We start from the raw sequence: 20012 nt of genomic DNA, 5'->3' as shown, positions 1-20012 counted from the left end.
CACTGAGTGGCAGGCTCCAGGAAACACCATTGACATTGTCTTTGTTATGAATGGTGCCCTCTAGAGTTGTACATGAATTGCTGGGAATATTTTAGCCAGTACATTCCTGGGTATTAAAAAGGGAGGTGGGAGAAAACCCGCCTATATGGATAGTTTTAACTTTTTTCCTAGTTCTGTCCCAGGAAAATATTTAAGATAATTCTTAAGCTATTTTTTTATCCTAAGAACAATTGAATCATCAAGTGCCTTTAAAATCATCTTGCTTTTTGTTTTTTGTGTTTGTCCACCAGAACTTCAATAGAGGAAACAGATGAAAGCACTGGGAAGACAGTGTAGCCCTAGCCACCTACAGGGCCTCTCAGGTACTCTATTCAACCTAAAAAATGAAAAGGGTCAGAATCTAGATTAAAGCGAGTGTAAATGCAAAAGTTGAGGACAAGCCCACTCAAGAAGCACAGATTCCTAACAATGGAAGTCAGTGTTACAAAGCATAGAAGTCTGAGATTGCTTATGTAGACAAAGCCTGGGGAATTTTAGCAGAATTTCAGCATCTTTCTGTGTAAGGCTTAATACGTAGTCACAATGACCTGATTAGTTCAGATGGTCCTTCTCTTTTGAGAAAGGTCATTTAACATTCCATTGCAGTTACTGCAGATGTAACTGTCATGGAGTCCCTGTTCAGGGAACCATCTAGTCTGAGTTAGGTCAGGAGATAGGTCAGGACAATAAAGAAGGCATTTAATCTCTAACAAAGATTTGTGATTGGAAGGTAGAGGTCCAATCTCTGGTCTCGCAGTCATTTACAGAACAAAAACAATGAGGAAGAGAGTTAAGCTATAATCTAAGAAGTAGAATTGCATAACATGCTGTATGACTCAGATCACAGCCATCTCTCTCTCAAGGCTTAAAGTGTTTTGGGGGTTCCAACAGCTTTTAAATTGTATTTATTTACACATCTGTATCTGGTCCAACCCTGTCATTGGGAAAACCGAGGCCAAGCCATTTTGAATGACTTTGTCAAGGCCAGGGACTATGCAACAACCTACAGAGACTGAAGGCAGAGGTGTAGAGCCAGGTCTGCTGCTGACATGTGACATAGCCTCATGAGTGACAGGGGTCCCTGAAAGTAAGTCTTAGGTTCATATGGTTTGGATGTACTTCTGAGATGGTAGCTTTCATTTTCTCTGTGTTTACTGTAAACAGAAATGATGTTATACTGTTATATGTGTGATGACACATTTGTACTTCAAAGGTGCCTCAAAGGAGTTAATAACGTGTTATTAGACTCCAGAGGAGGGACTTGCTTTCCGATAATTCATTTCAAAGAGACGTGGTCTGCCCCAAATAGATGGTCAGTTTAGATAATGGGTATGCCACATTAGGTCAAGGTCCCAAGGAAGACTTTGTTACTTTATTTACATCAATATTCTTTAAATGTGAGCACATCCCACATGGCTCCCACGTTGCTGGTTCATTTGTGTTGACCAATTTAGAATGATTGCTGTTGGCCTAGTATTCATATGCCTGATGCTATGAACTGTAGAAATCTTTGGTGATACTGGCAATTTCCATGTTAGAACCACAAAGGAGGTTCTTTACAAACCCATTTTCTTTTTCATTAAGAGGTATAAATTATTTGCAAGAAAAAAATAGTTTATTCTTCAAGATAAGCATAAACTGAAGCATATCCAAGCGTTTTTCATGAACTCTGAGGCCGAATACCCTAGCTAACTCATTCAGTTCCCTCTTAACTATTTCACCTGTTGTGTATCATCCTTCAGTGATTCCACAAGCATTTACTCAGCACTATGTAAATGTGCTAAGCTAGCTGTGGAGCTCCAACCACACAGTAGGCACCTTCACCAGCTTGACTTACTTTCTGGACATATCAGATGTAAATAGATATGAAACATTGCCACGACAGCAAGGGGATGGGTGAGCTGGAGGTTAAAGGATGGTTAGCAGTTATGCAGACAAGGGCAGGATGAAATTAGCTCTCTCTTATTGCAACAGTTAATCCAGACAATTTTATTTCAGTGTTAGCTATATTCAGAATTTAAATGTGGCAGATTGTTTTTTCACAAAGCAGGCTATTTTGAAGTGCCATATATTTTCATCATCAAAGGGTGTTTCTTAAGCATTACGCTTCTATGCACAGCCCTTCAGATGATAGTATAAAGCCCACACTTCAGAGCGCTATTAGAATTCTAGGGACACAGATGTCTCTGATGTCACCTTCATACCAGGCTGGCCCTCGCTTGCCCCTGCTGATTGGTATGCTAAAGGAAACCCAATGGCTTTACTCTGGATTCCCCCAGGATAGGATAGAACCTCAGGATTCAACCACAGTGTGACTTTGTTTGTTCTTTTCTTCCAAACAATACAAAGTCACCCCTAGGTGAGGTTTGCAACTATTTCACCTTGTACGTGTCCCAGGCATGCAAAAAAAAAGTGATTGATGTGGTCATTCTTAATCCTGGTATATTAATATAGTACTTTAAAGGAATGTATAACATTTACCATGATTTTTCTGTTATTTTTCTTCTGTTTTAACTCTGTCAATGAATAAAGACTTTGGAGTGTGAACCTCACACTCCTATGCATGCTCCAACCAGGGGTGCATTGTAATGAATTGTTTATTTCTCAAGAATAAAGTTGTGTATAATTTTTCCCCTAGAGCTCAAACTTCAATATCCTTGGGAGATGCACACACACATATTAGAGATTATAATTCACGGAGATGAGTTGTATTAAAACCACCATATGGTTGCTTCTTGATGCCTGAATGTAGACACAGAGCAGCAGAGGAGGCCAGGCTTCTTAGCTGATTCACTGTTGTGACAGTGCAGTGAAATGTTTCTTATAGTTCCTTAAATCAACAGGAGTCCATGGCATAATTCCTCCAGTGACTATTTTTGTTGCCCTTGGGAAAATAATAAACTTCAGTTTCCTCCAGCAAGTACGAATGAGAAAAAATGATTCATGAGAAACTAGCCCCAGATCCCACAGCTATTAAGAGAGAGAGCTGGTGTTTCAGTCAAGACCTGCTACTTAGTCCCCATCTATTAAATGGAGACCGTGACTTCCAAATTCCCTTAATAAGCACAAGTCTTCTTTTCTTTATGTCAATTCAGCTAAAGAGAAGAGGGGATGACACCAATTTAACAAGATCTTTGGGTGAATTCAGTTGAAAATTATGTTAGAAAGTTCTCCGTAAATTATGTTACATAGTTATATTAATCATGTACACACACAGACTTAGTCACTCTTCCATCACTCCATCCTCCTCATTGCAGCCAATATATCTTTTCCTAGACAGCGTGATATTTCATTTAAGACTTGCCTTAAATGAAAGTTCTTTCAGAGAGAGAAAGAAATTAAGACTAGAAACAAAATAAAAGCATCAATAAAAACAACAGTACAAATATTTAAAGCATAGAATCAGAAAAACCCAGTTTGGGAGTTTTGTGTTTTTATTATTGGGATCCCAACAGTGTACCCACTGCATCAAACACAAATGTTTTTATGGTCCTATGTGACCCATCGAAGTAACCATCTGATATTGGCTGAGCACTATTAGGGACATGACATTCTAGCAGAAACTGTGAGATGTTTTTGGATAGGAATCTTTCATGTATTTTTTAAGTTGAGGATGACATTACTAGTCATTATGTTTTGTATGTGTGTGTTTTCTCATATTTCCTCATTCAACCATTCAACCTCATCTTGTTCCCAGAGAGGTACTTGTATTTTAAGTGAAAAAATTGGAAATAACTAAGGATTACTTCCTTAGGTTCCATCCAGTTCTGTGTGTGATATAAATGACTAGAAACTAAAGAAAAATGGGTCACAGATGCAATTTTTTTTCATTGCTCATTGGCTGTAAGCTACACTGAAATTCATGCTGTGAAACAGCTGGTGGGTTATGGTTAGTCATCCTGAGCTAGGAGTGGCTTTGTGCATTAAAATGCTTTTGAATCATATCTCTTCATCAAAATTTTCTACCAAACCAAGACTATGTAAAGGTACTTCCAAAATACCATTTTTGGCTGGACAAGGATTGTAAACATGTTTTGTCTATGCCATGGTTAAATAACCTGCAGTAGATAAGAGCCATTCCTATTTTCAGAATCAACCAGAAGACATAAGTATACAACTTGATCTAGAAGGAAAGAGCACGGACTGGATTCACTTACCCTACTTACCTTTCTCTTTGACGGCATCACTCATTAGCTATGTAACTTCATCTGAGCTGCTTAAGTTATACTCAGCCTCTCTATGCTCTTCTGTGTCATGGATAGCAACATATACCTTGAAGGGATGGCATGAGGATTAAAGTAAATTATAAAGGGTTAAATCAAATGGGATTTTTGAAAAATAACAGTACATGCCTAAATATTCTATGTTTTTAAACACTACAAATTCATAATATTTCATGATTTCTCCCAGCATGTTTATCAAAAGCCTTTTCTTCTGAAAGAAGCAAGGAAATATTCTTGAGCTTTCCTAATCTGTGTTAGCCATAAGAACTGGGGGGAAAAGAATTTCTTTGTTCCAAGTGAGAATGAGCTGAGCTATACTATAGATATTTCAAATGTCTGCAATGCTGAATTGTTTGCCATGCTTTATAGAATGCTGAGTGTGTTGCATTTTATGTTTGACATTTATAGAGTGCACATGTTACTGCTGACTTAACCAAAACAACAATGTTTAAAATATATCAAGTAACACTGTGCCAGAGATCAGGGCACATAATTCAGATCTTCCAGTAGGAAAGAAAAAAACTTAAAACATGTTTTCTGAACTTTACAAGGGAATGGAAATACTCTTTTTCCACCAACATGTCCTCAGCCTAGAATAATTCCTTGAGTCCACCTCTTTCTACTTCCAAAACTGGAGATACATGAGTCAGAGGTAAAATTACTTAACATTGTTAGACATGAAGTGGTAGTTCTGAAACAGACATAAAAGGCATTCTGCATTATGCTCATACATTTAAATTTACAGACATATGAAAGTTTTTTTAAAAGTTTGGGAGACATAAATTTGCCAACCAATTTTCAAAGGAAGGATGTTTTCTAAAATCTTTACATCTACTATCATCATAATTTCATAAAAGAAAGTTTAACAATAAAAAATAAAAGGATATAATCTCTGAGACTAAAGGCGCTGTTCTTAGGTTAGAAACATTTACCTTTATGAAAAGCTTACTTCATTGTGCTTATTTCACAGAGGCAATAAAAACTCTACCATCCACTGGCATTTAAAAGCTGTTGCTCTGCTGTAACATACAAACATCCAGAACTAAAAAGTACATGGAATTTTAGTGAAGAGAAGCTGTAAATTCTCAAGAACAGTAACACAGCTAATGAGTGATGCTGTCAAAGAGAAGGATAAGTGAATCCAGTCTGTGCTCTTTTCTTTGTCATTTAGTAATTTGTCAAATTCACCCCCACTTCTGGGGAAGCCATTCAGAATACACACTCTTTGGAGAGTGGATGAGAATTTAATCTTCAAGGTTGAAGACTATAGTCCTATTCCATACCTGGAATAGAGGTTAGGAATTTGAGCATAGTATATGAGAAACTATATAGGAATATGAGATTTCTAAAATCTTTAGTGAAGGGGTAAATAAAATGGTCTTTTTCGTTCACATTATATGATAAACTTCTAAAAATTTTAACCATGTTTCTGATCATTAAAGATTGAATTATAAGATTTAGCATAGGTAGTTCTTTGAAAATTAGACATTGATTTAAAAATCTGAAGTTGAAAACATTTCTTACTTATCCTTCTACCTGTAATATACCTACCCAGGACTAGGTTCATTGCAAGAAGTTAGAGCATTAGAATTGCCGATTTAGCAAATAAAAATGCAGGACATGTTACTTGCAACATGTTTGTACTAAAAAATGATCTGTTATTCAGCTGGAATTCAAATTTTACTGGATGTCAGTTTAGTCTGGTAACCTTTATGGACATCCACTCTCCCAGTTTGTAGCCAGCCAAAACAAATACGGAAAACAAAATAAGTTTATGGTATGTAGACAAATAAACCTTATGATAGCCAAACAATTATAAGGGCTTTGGGAGAATTTGAGATGGGGATCTCAAAGGCATAATGTGCTAGTCGTCCAAAGATACAAACAGAAAGAAAAGTATGAGACAGGCTGCTAAAGGGATATTCAAAGAATTTAGATCAGTGTTGTATTGTAGCTATTCTACATAGAATAATGCTGTAACATGCAAATTATAGGTAGTAGGAAGTATTAGAATTTCACTAAAGGACTTTTATAACTGAACATCAAATTCCTGGTTAGTTTTGCACCAGAAAGGTAGTTCAGTCTTGAGTCAGAATGTATTTGGCTTGGTTTTCAGGAGTTAGTTTATTGTTAATAATAAAAGGAGCCTGCCATAGACTCTTGGGGGCACCCAGCAAAACAAAGCCTCTCATTCACGGAGAAAGAGGGAAAAGCTTACATTGTGAAGAGCTCTAAGATACATTGTCTTTCAGTTCTGGACTCTAGAAACCTAAAATCAGTGAGTAGCGCTGTGTGCTTCTGGAGGCCGCAGGGAAGAATGTGTTTCCTTGCCTTTTCCACCTTCTAGGAGCTGACTGTGTTCCTTGGTTCATGGTCCCCTCCTAAATGTTCAAAGCCCCCAGCATAGTCAAATCTCTTTCTCTGTCTCTGACACCCCTGCCTTTCTTTGTGTTTATATTGGGTCCACCCAGGTAATTCAGCGTAATCTTCCCCTCTGGAGATGCTTAATCACATCTGCAAAGTCCCTCTTGCCATGCACAGCTTCTGGGGACTAGAGTGTGGACAAGTTTGGGAAGCCATTATTCTGCCTACCACACCATTTTCTTAAACAATTCTAAAAGCTGTAATATACTCTATTGTGTAATATTGTCCTACATTTAATTTTTTATAAGATATACTTTTATATATATCCTATAGACTATATTACTTCTGCTAATCTGTTGTAATTTCAGACATTTAAATTTAGAAGCACCTAAACTTTTTATGAAGACCCAGTACTTAAGTGACTAAAAGGGCTTGCCATGTTCTGTAATATCAAAAACTTCCTTACTTTAGCAGCTGATATACTTCTACCTTGGCTCTTTCCCTTTACTTAAGGGATTTGTTTTCCTTAATAATTACATGGGTTTTTTTATGCATTTCTTAGGGTACTTGATAGTTAAAGCTTTTGATGGCCGGGAGTGGTGGCTCATGCCTGTAATCCCAGCACTTTGGGAGGCCAAGGTGGGTGGATCACGAGGTCAGGAGATCGAGACCATCCTGGCTAACACGATGAAACCTCGTCTCTAAAAATGTACAAAAAAATTAGGCATGGTGGCACACACCTGTAGTCGCAGCTATGCAGGAGACTGAGGCAGGCAGGAGAATCGCTTGAACCTGAGAGGCTGAGGTTGCAGTGAGCCGAGATCACACCACTACACTCCAGCCTGGGCGACAGAGTGAGACTCCACCTCAAAAAAAAAAAAAAAAAAAAAGGCCTTCGATGATGGAGATATTGAAAATCACTTGATTTTGTTAAAAATCGTTCTTTTCCTTGATATGTCTCTTCCCTGTTTTCTAAAATCATCATAATGCCCCAATTGTAAATAACTTGGTGGTGCTCCTCTTGAGAGACTAACAATTCCCTTTTCAGCTTTGATATAAGATGTCAAGGTCAAGTTTATTTAATATATAATCATTACAGACAAGTTCACATTCGCTGGCTGGAGTTATCTCTTTAATTCAGTATACGTTTAAAAGTGATTCAACATGAGCACCTGAAATGCAGCTTTCATGTTAATTTAACAGTTTCTGTATCACTTAGGGTATGTAATCCCTTCACTGTACTGTTGAATTATTATTGTTAGGATCTGTTTCTACTCACAGAACACTTCTGACACCAGCTATGTGGGTTTTCCACACCAAGTAACTCTCCAGTTCTCTGGAGCATCAGTTGGATGCCCTACAATTTAATCCAGTTCTGACACTAACTACCCAGAGTTAGTGCAGACCCTACTGGTTAAGGGCTCAGTCCCACAAGACTACTCACCACTTCAGATGCCAGTCACAAGTAGTGGGTCCTCAGGTTACCCATATGTCTGTGCGACTTGGCTACAAATTGGAGATACCCATGATCTCTTCCTCAGGTTTGATAATGTGCTATACCAGCTCACAGACCTCAGGGAAATCCTTTACTTACATTTATAGGTGTATTATAAAGGATATTATAAGGAATGTAAGTGAACAGCCAGATGAAGAGGTACATAGGGCAAGGTCCAGAAGAGTCCAGAGCATAGAGGCTTCTGTCCCCATGGAGTTGAGGTGCGCTACCCTCCCTTCCCATGGGTGTGTTCACCAGCCTGAAAGTTCTTTAGACCCCATCATTTAGGTGCTTCTATTGGGGTTTCATTACCTAAGTATGATTGATTAAGTCATTAAGCCATTGGTGATTGACTGTGTCTCCAGCCTCTCTCCCCTCCCTGGAGGTCAGGATGAGGGGGTGGGGCCAAAAGTTAAAACCCTCTAATCTTATGACTGGTTTAGCAGCCAGCCCCTGGTCTCCAAAAGTCACCTCATAAACTCAGGTATTATTGAAAGGGGCTTATTACAAATGACAAAAGATACTCCTCTCATTCTTGTCATCTAGGGAATTCCAAGGGTTTTAGGAGCTCTGTGCCAGGGACTGAGGGCAGAGACCAAATATATATTCTTACTATGTCACATGTTGTTTATAAATTGTGTCTTCCTGGTAGGATGTGGTATGATGTCGTTAAAAAGAAAAAGGCTTTCAATACACAGATCTGGTTTTGAATTTTTGGTCTGTCACTTACTGGACAGAGCAGGTCTGTTACTGGTCTGTGGATGAATTACTTAAACTATAAGCTTGACTTCCTCTTTTTAAACAGAATACTAATGCTTACCCTGTAGGGTTGTTGTAAGGATTAAACAAGATCATGTATAAAACATAGCATGGTGCATAGGGAGTACCATGGAACATCGTGAACACTCAGTGGGAGCTTATAATTAATGTCTTCTTTTAATCCTGTCTTCCTGTTGTCCTGTCTTCCCTCCTGTTAAGGGAAATTTGTATAGAACCTGATTTCTCCCTGGACACAGGAGATAATGGAAATAGAGAAACATGGCTTTGAGTGTCCCTTAGGTCAGATACAGTAGAAGTGCAGTTGTCTGTATTTATATGTATTTGTATTTATATTTTTCTTGCCTTCCAGGAAAAAAGCCAGTGAATGCTAATAACACTGATAGTCACCATACTAAATTCCTACTATATACCAGGCAACTTTTTTTAGTTTACATTTAACTATAAAAAGTAGTTATTGTTATTCCTGTTTTACAGGTGAAGAAACTGAGCCTCAGAGAGGTTACTTATCTAGCCTAAAATCACATCCATAATAAAGGGCAGTCAAGATTTGAACCCAAGTCTATCTCTAGAATCTGTTCTTTCTCCCTTCCCCATTAGAGAGAGAAAACAGAAAAATTCTTCCAAGCAACTATCTTTTTTTTTTTCCTTTAAGTTCTGGGATACATGTGCAGAACGTGCAGGTTTATAACAAAGGTATACGTGTACCATGGTGGTTTGCTACACCCATCAACATGTCATCTACATTAGACATTTCTCCTAATGCTATCCCTCCCCTTGCCCCCAACCCCCTGACAGGCCCCAGTGTGTGATGTTCCCCTCCCTGTGTCCATGTGTTTTCATTGTTCAACTCCCACTTATAAGTGAAAACATGCAGTGTTTGGTTTTCTGTTCCTGTGTTAGTTTGCTGAGAATAATGGTTTCCACCTTTATCCATGTCCCTGAGAATGAGAATGACATGAATTCCTTCTTTTTTATTGCTGCATGGTAGTCCATGGTGTATATGTGCCACATTTTCTTTATCCAGTTTATCATTGATGGGCATTTGGGTTGGTTCCAAGTCTTTGCTATTGTAAATAGTGCCACAGTAAACATACTTGTGCATTTGTCTTTATAGTAAAATGATTTATAATCCTTTGGATATATACCCAGTAAATGGGTCAAACGGTATTTCTGATTCTAGATCCTTGAGAAATCGCCACACTGTCTTCTACAGTGGTTGAACTAATTAACACTCCCACCAACAGTGTAAAAGCATTCCTATTTCTCTGCATCCTCTCCAACATCTGTTGTTTCCTGACTTTTTAATGATCATCATTCTAACTGGCATGAGATGGTATCTCATTGTGGTTTTGATTTGCATTTCTCTAATGACCAGTGATGATGAGCTTTTTTTCATATGCTTGTTGACTGCCTAAATGTCTTATTTTGAGAAGTGTCTGTTCATGTCCTTTGCCCACTTTTTGATGTGGTTGTTTGGTTTTTTTCTCGTAAATTTGTTTAAGTTCTTTGTAGATTCTGGATATTAGGCCTTTGTCAGATGGATAGATTGCAAAAATGTTCTCCCATTCTGTAGGTTGCCAGTTCATCTGATGATAGTTTCTTTTGCCAAAGCAGCTATCATTAATGCATGTTTTTGTCTCAAAGTTCCAAGTGTTCCTCCAACAAAATTAGAGTATATTCTCATTTCATTAGTAATTAGTATTGTTCTTGACATTAGGTGATGTATTTCAGTATAAGATTTAAATTAAGAAATACACTTCCTTATCATTATTAAGTTATTTTCCAGTTAAGCGCTTGACTGTTAAATTCACTTTCCTAGTTCTGCCCTGTCTTACAATGTTTCAGTCTATTTTCTTTTCCTCTAGAAATACATTTAAAAGTATATTACAATTCAAAAGTAAAATGCAATTTGATTTGTTGAAATTCAATATATACATAAATATTCAGTAATACACATGTTATGTGAAGTGTGGTACATTTATATTCCTCAACTCTTGTGTATAATAACACTTACAGGCCAGCAACATGAGTGGGTAAGTAAAATGGAGACCTAGGTAAGGCAGCCTTCAGAAATAGAATATGTATAAATCTCCTCTTTGTAAATAAAAGTCCTAGATAAATGTGACAAAGCTTTCTTCAGTGGTCATTAAGAAAATAATTCCAAAATTATGACTCCCCTCTTTTGGGCCTATTATACTTCCCAGCTTTATCCATTAAAAGCTGAATAAATGCATGCACAAATAGCTGGATTTCTCTCTGATTAACATTAAGTAAAACTGCAGAGATTTTAAGCTGTAATACAGATAATAATAGATATGGCCACTGAATTGTTACTTCTTCTCAACCCTTTTTTTTCCTCCTGTTAAAAAAAGTAAATTAAAATTTATCATTTGGGGCTCTCTGATTTGGGGTAGTGAGTCAATAAGAAAATCTGTCAGTAAGACATAATCATCTTTTCCTTTGTTTGCTGGTGAAAGAAAAAAGAGAGAGAGAGAAAAGTAAGTATTACCTTTGCTCAGCAATGTAGAATTTTTGGATTGTTTTGTTGATAAAAATGAATGTTTGGGAAATTGAATATTGGAGGAGTTTGGCATTGTAAAGTTGTATTTTGAGGCTCCTTCAGCTCTATCACATGCAAAATAGAGGAAATTAAAAAGAAATAGCCATTTTCAGGAAAAAGAAAACATAAGTGTATCAATAAACCAGAAACATAACAGAATCACAAAGCAATTAGTAGGATTAAAGCTGTTGTCTGCTGGATTCCAGGTCTAGCAGGAAGAAATGTGAATTCCATGCTACTGTAGGGACTACAAGTGCACTCATGCAAAGCATGGATATAGGAGCTAGATTTGCTGCTTGGTACGAAGTCGTCTTAGTCCAAGAAAGGAGTTTACAGGTATGCTGTGACCAACCGCTCCCTAGGGCAGTGGCTTATAAGAACCTGTGTTCCAGAGAGTCAAGAGAAAACAAACATAGTCTCCCACCCAAGACCTGGATCCAACTGACCACTAGCCTGGGACTGACTCTGCCATATACCACATGTCACCCAGAACAAGAGCCTCAGACCATTACTTTAAATCCTGTTGTATCAGGGGCCAGCACAGGAAATAATAAAACTGTTACATAGGAAGAAAAGGTCAAGGCAATGAGGAGAAGCAGGAAGAAATTAAAATCTCCCACTGAAGAATATTGTGCACACCAAAATTCTACATGAGAAAGCCAACAAAAATAACAAATGAGAATTGAATTCACCCCAAATGAAATGAAAGTAACAGTGAAATCCGATAATGACTTTAAGTATATTTATGATACTCAAAAGATAAAGGAAGAAATTAGAAAAAACTTTAAGATGTTATAACACAGGAACTAAAATGAGAAGACAGAGTAATAGAAAAAAATAATTCTGGAAATGAAAAATGTAGTCTCTTAAATAGACTCATTTGATAGAATAAACTCTAGACTGGGTAGGTTCAAAGACAGAATTAATGAACTATAAGATAATTGTGAGAAATTCACCCATAATACAGTACACAGCAATAAAAAATATAAAGAATGAGTTGTACATGGAAGATAGAACAAAAGGCTCTACCATTCATCTCATAGGAATTTTTAAAGAAGGTTTAAGAATGGCAGAAAACCAATATTTGAAAAGATGATGGCTAAAACTTGCTGAATTGAAGACTCAGATTAAGAATATCACCAAGTGCCACACTTGAAAATAAAACAAAGCTTTATCTAGAGAAAAACGTAATGAAATAGAACACTTGGGACAAAGGGAAAATATTAAAAGCTATTAAAAATACAGTTTTCCTGCTGTGGAAGGATAAACTGATGGCTTGTTCCCAGCAACAAGAGATGCCAAAAGTCAATACATTAGTATCTTCAAAGTTCCAGAAATAACTGTCAGTCTAGAATTCTATATCCAGCTAGACTGTAATATAGATGCAAGAGAAATACAAAAATATATTCAGAAAAGCAAAGATTGATTATTCACCACCTCCAGACCCTTGCTGATAGAAGTATTAAATGATGTACTTCAACACGAAGCACAGTGAACCCAAAGGGTAGGAGTGGAGTGTAAGAAACAGTAATGATTGCAAACGTGGTAAAAATGCACTGCCAAACTTAATTGTCTAATGATTATTTTAAAATTGTTTGGAGTGTTTTCTTGAAATAACTGGAGCTAAAATTCTGAACAGAAGTAATAAGGAATATGTGCTGTGTGTTCAATGGATAGTTAATCCATGCTGGAGTTCATTCCAAGAAGGATAGCTACTGAATTAATTTAATAGGGGAAAAAACACAGTTACACTTGTTAGACTTCTAGTTTTAAAATGATAGAATAGCCGGGCACGGTGGCTCAAGCCTGTAATCCCAGCACTTTGGGAGGCCGAGACGGGCGGATCACGAGGTCAGGAGATCGAGACCATCCTGGCGAACACGGTGAAACCCCGTCTCTACTAAAAAAATACAAAAAACTAGCCGGGCGAGGCGGCGGGCGCCTGTAGTCCCAGCTACTCGGGAGGCTGAGGCAGGAGAATGGCGTAAACCCGGGGGGCGGAGCTTGCAGTGAGCTGAGATCCGGCCACTGCACTCCAGCCGGGGCGACAGAGCCAGACTCCGTCTCAAAATAAAATAAAATAAAATAAAATAAAATGATAGAATACAAAAAGGATATTCCCCTCTTTTCTTGAAAATTATCCAAAACCACCTCAGAGAATTGAGGAGTGCAAACTCTATCTCTGATGAAACGAGTGTCTGTCTCTAATTACAAACTTCTGTATGTGGGGAGGGGTTGACAAATGCAGTAAAGGTGAAGGTAGATTCCCATGAGACGACTCTTATACCTGCAGTCTCAGGTAAAGCCTAAAGCCCTCAGAATGAAATGATCCCAAGTGTGTGTCAGTAATCCCTTCTTTGGAACAATGGAGCAGAAGCCAGGAAAGCTCTGGGAGTAATGGGCCCAAATTGGCACAGTGCTGGGACAAGCAAGGAAAGAAGACTAAACAAAGAATCACAGTGTTAAAGCCATATTGTCAGGAATTAATCTGTTGATGGGCTAAAGTGGAGGAAAGAATCTGAATTCCAAGCAATCCTGTGTACACATCTTGTTGAGGAAAAGTAAAGGCTCAAGAGGCCTCTTGTCACATACACAGCCCTGCATCATAAGGAGAATGCCAGCTAGCCTGGAAGGTAGTCCTCTACCCTCCTCAGTAACATGAATCTCCTGCCAATAGCTGTTCACCTTATTTTCAAATCAGTGATAATCCCAACGGAACCAGCAGAGGTGGTTCCATCACTTAACACAAGTATATCCTTGGGCAATTCATAACCTTCCTAAGCCAGGGTTTTTGTTTTTGTAAAATAGAGTAATAGTTCCTCCCATATAGTACTATGGGGAGGATTAAATAACATAATATACCTAAAACACTAGGCATGCCTAAAACACTGGGCGTAATATACCTAAAACATGTCACATGATAAGGAGTCAGTAAATATTTACTGATCGCCAAAGATCAGCCAGGTGGAATTCTCAGGGCTGAGAACTGACTTGCCTTCCTTGTCTTCTTCCTCTCTAGAAAGCAGTAGTTAAGAACACAGATTCAGTAGCAAGAATTCTAGTTCAAATCCTACCTCTTTTATTGCCTACCATTATGATTTCAGCCAAATTGTTTATCTGACCCTCAGTTTTCTCATTTGTAAAGAAGGGATAATAATAGTACCTATCTCACAACGTTGTTTGGAGGATTAAATGAGTTGTCACAGAGCACTTTGAACTTTGAACAGTGCCTGGCACTGAGTAAATACAGTACATATTAGCTATTAGTACTTCCATGTTTCAAGAATGACAAGTCACACAATATACAAGATTACCATACTTTTTGCATTTTTAGGGACAGTCACCTCGGAGATGTGATTATTCAAACACAGAATCAAAATTTGACTGAATTTTTTTTCAAGACATAGGGTATAATATCCTATTGCTCAATTGTATATTCTAAATTTTAATTTGGAGACTATGGGATAGTGTATCTATCAATCATGGACCAAATTCTCTTTTGCTCATGGATAGTCATTTTTTTAAGGTAAATGAACAGCATGTGTTGTATAAATTGGTGATGTGCTGGTACCAGCCAGTTGTGATAACTTATTAGTTACAACCCCAGAGCAAAGATCCACAAAAGAGAAAGGAATTCCATTCCTTTCTCTTAGTGTGGGAAATGTCAGATTAGGACTTGAACAGCTTGCTGCTGATCTTTTGTTAAGGGATGCTGTCAACACAGATATGTCTAAAATTAGAGATCAGAACAGAAGGAGGGCAGGCGGGGACAGACAATGCAACTTTCACTCACAATCATAGAACTCAACTCCCGTGTAGTTGTTTGGCCAGGCTCCCAGTTGAGAAGGGAGATTTTGTAACATTTCCAGCCTTCATTTTTATGGCCTGTTGGACTTTGTATGATCTGGACTTTCTTTTACCTTTCTTTTTGAATGGTTTAGGTTTTTTTTTTTGTTATTATTATTGTTTCGTTTTCTTTAGCCTGGTTGACTTTTTAATTTCAGCCTACAGAAAGCATCACAATTTAAATCTCTTAGAAAGTTTTAAATGGATAAGAAGTAGCAGGAATTATATAAGGAAGGGCAGTTGAATTGTCCATGAATATAGCTGTTTATGCTCAATCTTGCTCACTCTCCCTCAGAACATTTCTAAAATGAATTAGCCTGTAGGTGCTTAATAAGACATGAAAGGGCCCTTAAGTTACTGGCCATTTCTTTTTTTTTTTTTTTTTTTTAAGATAGGATCTCGATCTGTCACCCAGGCTGGAGTGCAGTGGTGCGATGTCGGCTCACTGCAACCTCCATCTCCTGAGTTCAAGCGATCCTTCTGCCTCAGCCTCCCGAGTAGCTGGGACTATGGGCGCGCGCCACCACGCCCGGCTAATTTTTGTATTTTTAGTAGAGATGGGGTTTCACCATATTGGCCAGATTGGTCTCGAACTCCTGACCTCATATTCCACCGGCCTGGGCCTCCCAAAGTGCTGGGATTACAGGCATGAGCCACCGCGCCCAGCCTGGTCATTTTTTTTAAATGTCCACATTTCCTTCAATTCTGCAGTTACAGACCACAGCAGATATGTTGATGCTTGTTTAAAAACCAGTGAAGCTTGCTGGGCATAGTGGCACACACCAATAATCCCAGCATTTCGGGAGGCTGAGTTGGGTAGATCTCTTGAGCCCAGGAGTTCCAGACCAACCTGGGCAATGTGGCAAAACCTCGTCTCTACAAAAAGACAAAAATTAGCCAGGAGGAATAGCATGCACCTATAATCCCAGCTACTTGGGAGGCTGAGGTGGGAGGATCATTGCTATGCACTGAGATTGTGCCACTGCACTCTAGCCTAAGCAACTGAATGAAACTCTTTCTCAAAAAATAAAAATAAAAATGAAGCTGGCTAAGCTCTCAGTTGGGAAACTGAATCTCGATCTTTGATCAGAATTTAATAAGAAGGAAAGATTCTTTTTGGCAGCCAAACTCCAGGAGATTGTTAGCTGTTGTTCTTCGTTTCCAGTTATTTTCAGCCATCCACAGCTCACCAGGGCATCTCTGACACTTACCCTCCCTGGAGATGACTCAGTCTGGCAGACATCTCTAAGGATGGGAAAGTCTGAGAGACGGTCATACAGCTCGTTGTGTTACAGCTGTGTCCTAGACCCTTTTAATTAATAATAGTATTATATGCCCTATTTATTGACTCTTAATTTTTAATTTTGCAGAGATTAATTCTGTCCTAGCCTTTGCTGAAATGAGCACAAGTTCCTGTAGCAGAGCTCTAACTTGACTGTTAGGTGTTAGGTGTTCTATGTGTACTCAGCCCTGAAGTCCTGGGACCTGAGAGTTCCAACCTGCTCACACAGTTCCTCCTGCCCATCACTCCGAAAACCACAGAGCAACATTTTGCTGGCCTTTTTTCCCCCTGCTTTTGACTGAAGCATATACACAAATGTGTCCACAGGAAGAACTGAACTTGTGATTATGCAGTTTGAGAAGATAGTTAGGTAGCAATTTCAGATTTCAAATAATGGATATGATTCTACCCCCGAACTTAAGTAAAAGATAGATGCTACTAGCTTCTTAACAAGAGTAAGAATTTAAATATTTTGATGAAAATAGTTGTCTGGTTGACCTTCAAGTTTGCATAGTTCTTAGACAACTTTTCATCTTTAAAAATACAAATTTTCCTGTGTTCCACAGAACTTAGGAATTTGTCCTATTTTCTTTCATCCTCCCTGCTGTTTCTGCCCCTTGTTTTAGATCATTTGTGTCAAGTTACATTTATTCAAACTAAGCAAAGCATTCAATTACTTAAAAAAGGAATAGAAAAAATTGCAATGCCATATATACCCTGTAACTTCTAATAATTATGTCTGTATCAGCTAACATATGAATTAAAATATTCATGTTCTTGGTGTCTTTTAGTCCACAAAAGGAAATGATTACTACATTTTGTCAAACTAATGCCAATTTGATGATATGTTAAAACATTTAGCTTGCAGCTGCAAGTTAGCAAGCCATATAAGGTAAGGCTTCAATTATAGATCTATCCTGCCGTAAAAGTGCTTAATTAGACTCATGTAAAATTTTACTTGAAGCAGGATTTTTACTGAAGATTTAAAGAATTAAGAAAAAAATACCTTTTTCCATTCATTTTTCTTTTTCTTTTGTTGATTTTTATCCATCCTGCTACCCTACTTTCTTCCTATTACAGGGACTAACATAAGGAAAATTTACTCTGTCAATAGCTACCCTTTTGAGTGGTGATTTTCGCTTCTTTTTTTTTTTTTTTTGAAAGGGAGTCTTGCTCTGTCACCCAAGCTGGAGTGCAGTGGTGTGAACTCAGCTCATTGCAACCTCTGCCCCCTGGGTTCGAGCAATTCTCCCTGACCCAGCCTCCTGAGTAGCTGGGATTATAGGCGCCCACCACCACACCAGGCTAATTTTTGTATTTTTAGTAGAGATGGGGTTTTCACCATGTTGGCCAGACTGGTCTTGAGCTGCTAACCTCAGGTGTTCCATTCGCCTCGACCTCCCAAAGTGTTAGGATTACAGGCCTGAGCCATCACGCGCAGTCTGATTTTCACTTCTAGTTGTAAATTTTCAAATGCTGTTTATCTTTAGTAGTTTGACCAGGTCTTGAGTCCAAAATAAATATTTTACACTTACAGAATATCTTTCTGTACTGAATCAAGTATTACTAGCATTAAAGGTATATTGCCAATCATCCTATTGAAACTCAGTAAAGTACCAAAGTATGAGTATGATTTCATACACACCCTGAAGGCTATTGCCCATTAACTAGTGTTGCCACTGGCTATCTTGAGCAGCAGTGAAAAGAGTGAAATGAGAGCTACTGCCCTGCTTCTCCCTGCAGCTGTTTCTGGTCCCCCTAATAGTCATGGTGACTACAGTGTGCAGTCATGCTGGTTTCCTACAACATTTACCTTACTGCCTTCTTGTTCTTTTCGTTTACCCATAGATACATTTTTAAAACGAAGGGAAGTAGAAAATGGGTGTCTCCATCCACAAAGATGGACACCTCTTTTAGGTAAGAGAGAAGGAAAATGACACTATGGATATTGTTATTAAGCGTAGCTATGGTTATAAGTCCAAAGCAGAAAATTGAATATTTATATTAGCATATTAATCTGTACCGTCTACTTTTTTTATTCCAAACCACAAAATTAGATTTGATAGTGCCTATTTTTTAATAGCACCTACTTTTTTGTTCTTACAGAGGTGAGGAGGAAAGAACTTCTTAAAAAATAATATTCCATTTTCAAAAATTAGATGATCTATGTTTATTTTTGCTATTAAAACAATATTCTAAAAATTTTTAAGTGGCTAATTTTATTTATTACATGCTTCTAGGATGCATGTATGAAATTCCACACCTCTCACCCTCATATACAAAAAAAAAAAAAAAAATGTCATTGACTCGATTTGTTTTTGTTAAAGAAAACATTTTCAAAAGTGTCTTCTAAATCTGCGTACTCTCCTCAGAATGTGTTGAAATTAAAAATATCACCTCTTTTGCTGGTCAAAACAACACTCAGTTATGGTGCAATAACAAACAAGGCTCCGGGTCTCAGTGGCTTAACAAATAAAACATTACTTTTCACTCCAAGACGATCTGTGAGTTTAGTGCCTCTCTAGAGCAGCTTCTAAGTGGTGATTCAGGGATCCAGTTTGCTTGCATCTTTGTCATTTCAACATCTTGACACATGCCTTCCAGATTCAAATTAAACAGGGAAGAAGAAAGCTGGAAGGCCACCCAGGGTCTTCTATTACCTCAGCCTAGAAGTAGCACTCATTGCCTCTGCTTAGAGCCCACTGGCCATATGACCAATCTAACTGCAAGGAGGTCTTAAATATATATACCTTCTATGTATTCAGGAGGAAAAACATGGCACAATTTTGTGAACACCTAGCACTAGTTCTGCCAAACCTTTCATGTGTAACATGGAGGAAAACTCTTGAGAAGCACTTTTTGAAATTCCCGATCTCAAATCAGGTAACTTGAATCTGATCTTATCATCAGACTCTGGCTTTCCCCCTTTAGAAATCCATAATACATAATCTGCAAACAAGTCATCTCTACCAAGCCCTTCTCCCCCAGGGATCTCCCTCAGTGTCTCTTAAAACTCTTCTTTTCCATTCGCATCTTGACTCTCGTAGTTCAGGCCATTCTCATCTTTTCATAGAATATTTACAATGGTCTAATCACTAGTACCTTAATTCCTCTCATTATTCCCACCCCAACCAGATCATCATTGTATCTTCAGCACTGCGTGGCCTCTCCACTTTGTAAGTTCCCAGGAGCATTAGCTTCTGAATTGGATGGTGTCTAAGAGTCACATACCTTAAAAGTGTGAGGATTATTTATTCCTCAATATCTAAGGATCTTTCCCACAACAAGGATTTCATTCCTCAATATCTAAGGATCTTTCCTACAACAAGGATTATAAATGGCTTATAATGCCATTTATAATTGAAAACCCAATGAGTGGAACACTAAATGTTTTTAAATTGGCAGAAATATTTATCTTTTAGG

The 20012-nt window shown here is 38.0% G+C and overlaps 1 protein-coding gene and 1 long non-coding RNA gene across 8 annotated transcripts in view; one reads left to right on the top strand and one right to left on the bottom strand.

Annotated features, from left to right (window-relative positions):
• The window catches only part of STXBP6 (syntaxin binding protein 6), a 256535-nt gene that overhangs the window by 210267 nt on the left and 26256 nt on the right, over positions 1-20012 (top strand). The gene's annotated exons all lie outside the window — the stretch shown is intronic.
• LOC141407270 (uncharacterized) lies at positions 264-7501 on the bottom strand. The gene is made up of 2 exons (XR_012415690.1): positions 7367-7501; positions 264-4311 (listed from the first exon to the last, which is right to left on the bottom strand). It is a non-coding gene; the product is annotated as an uncharacterized lncRNA (long non-coding RNA).

Source organism: Macaca fascicularis, chromosome 7 (assembly GCF_037993035.2).
Source record: "Macaca fascicularis isolate 582-1 chromosome 7, T2T-MFA8v1.1".
In the NCBI taxonomy this organism is placed as follows: Eukaryota; Metazoa; Chordata; class Mammalia; order Primates; family Cercopithecidae; genus Macaca; species Macaca fascicularis.
Note: the sequence above shows the minus strand (reverse complement) of the source record. Positions and strands in the feature narration are given on the sequence as shown.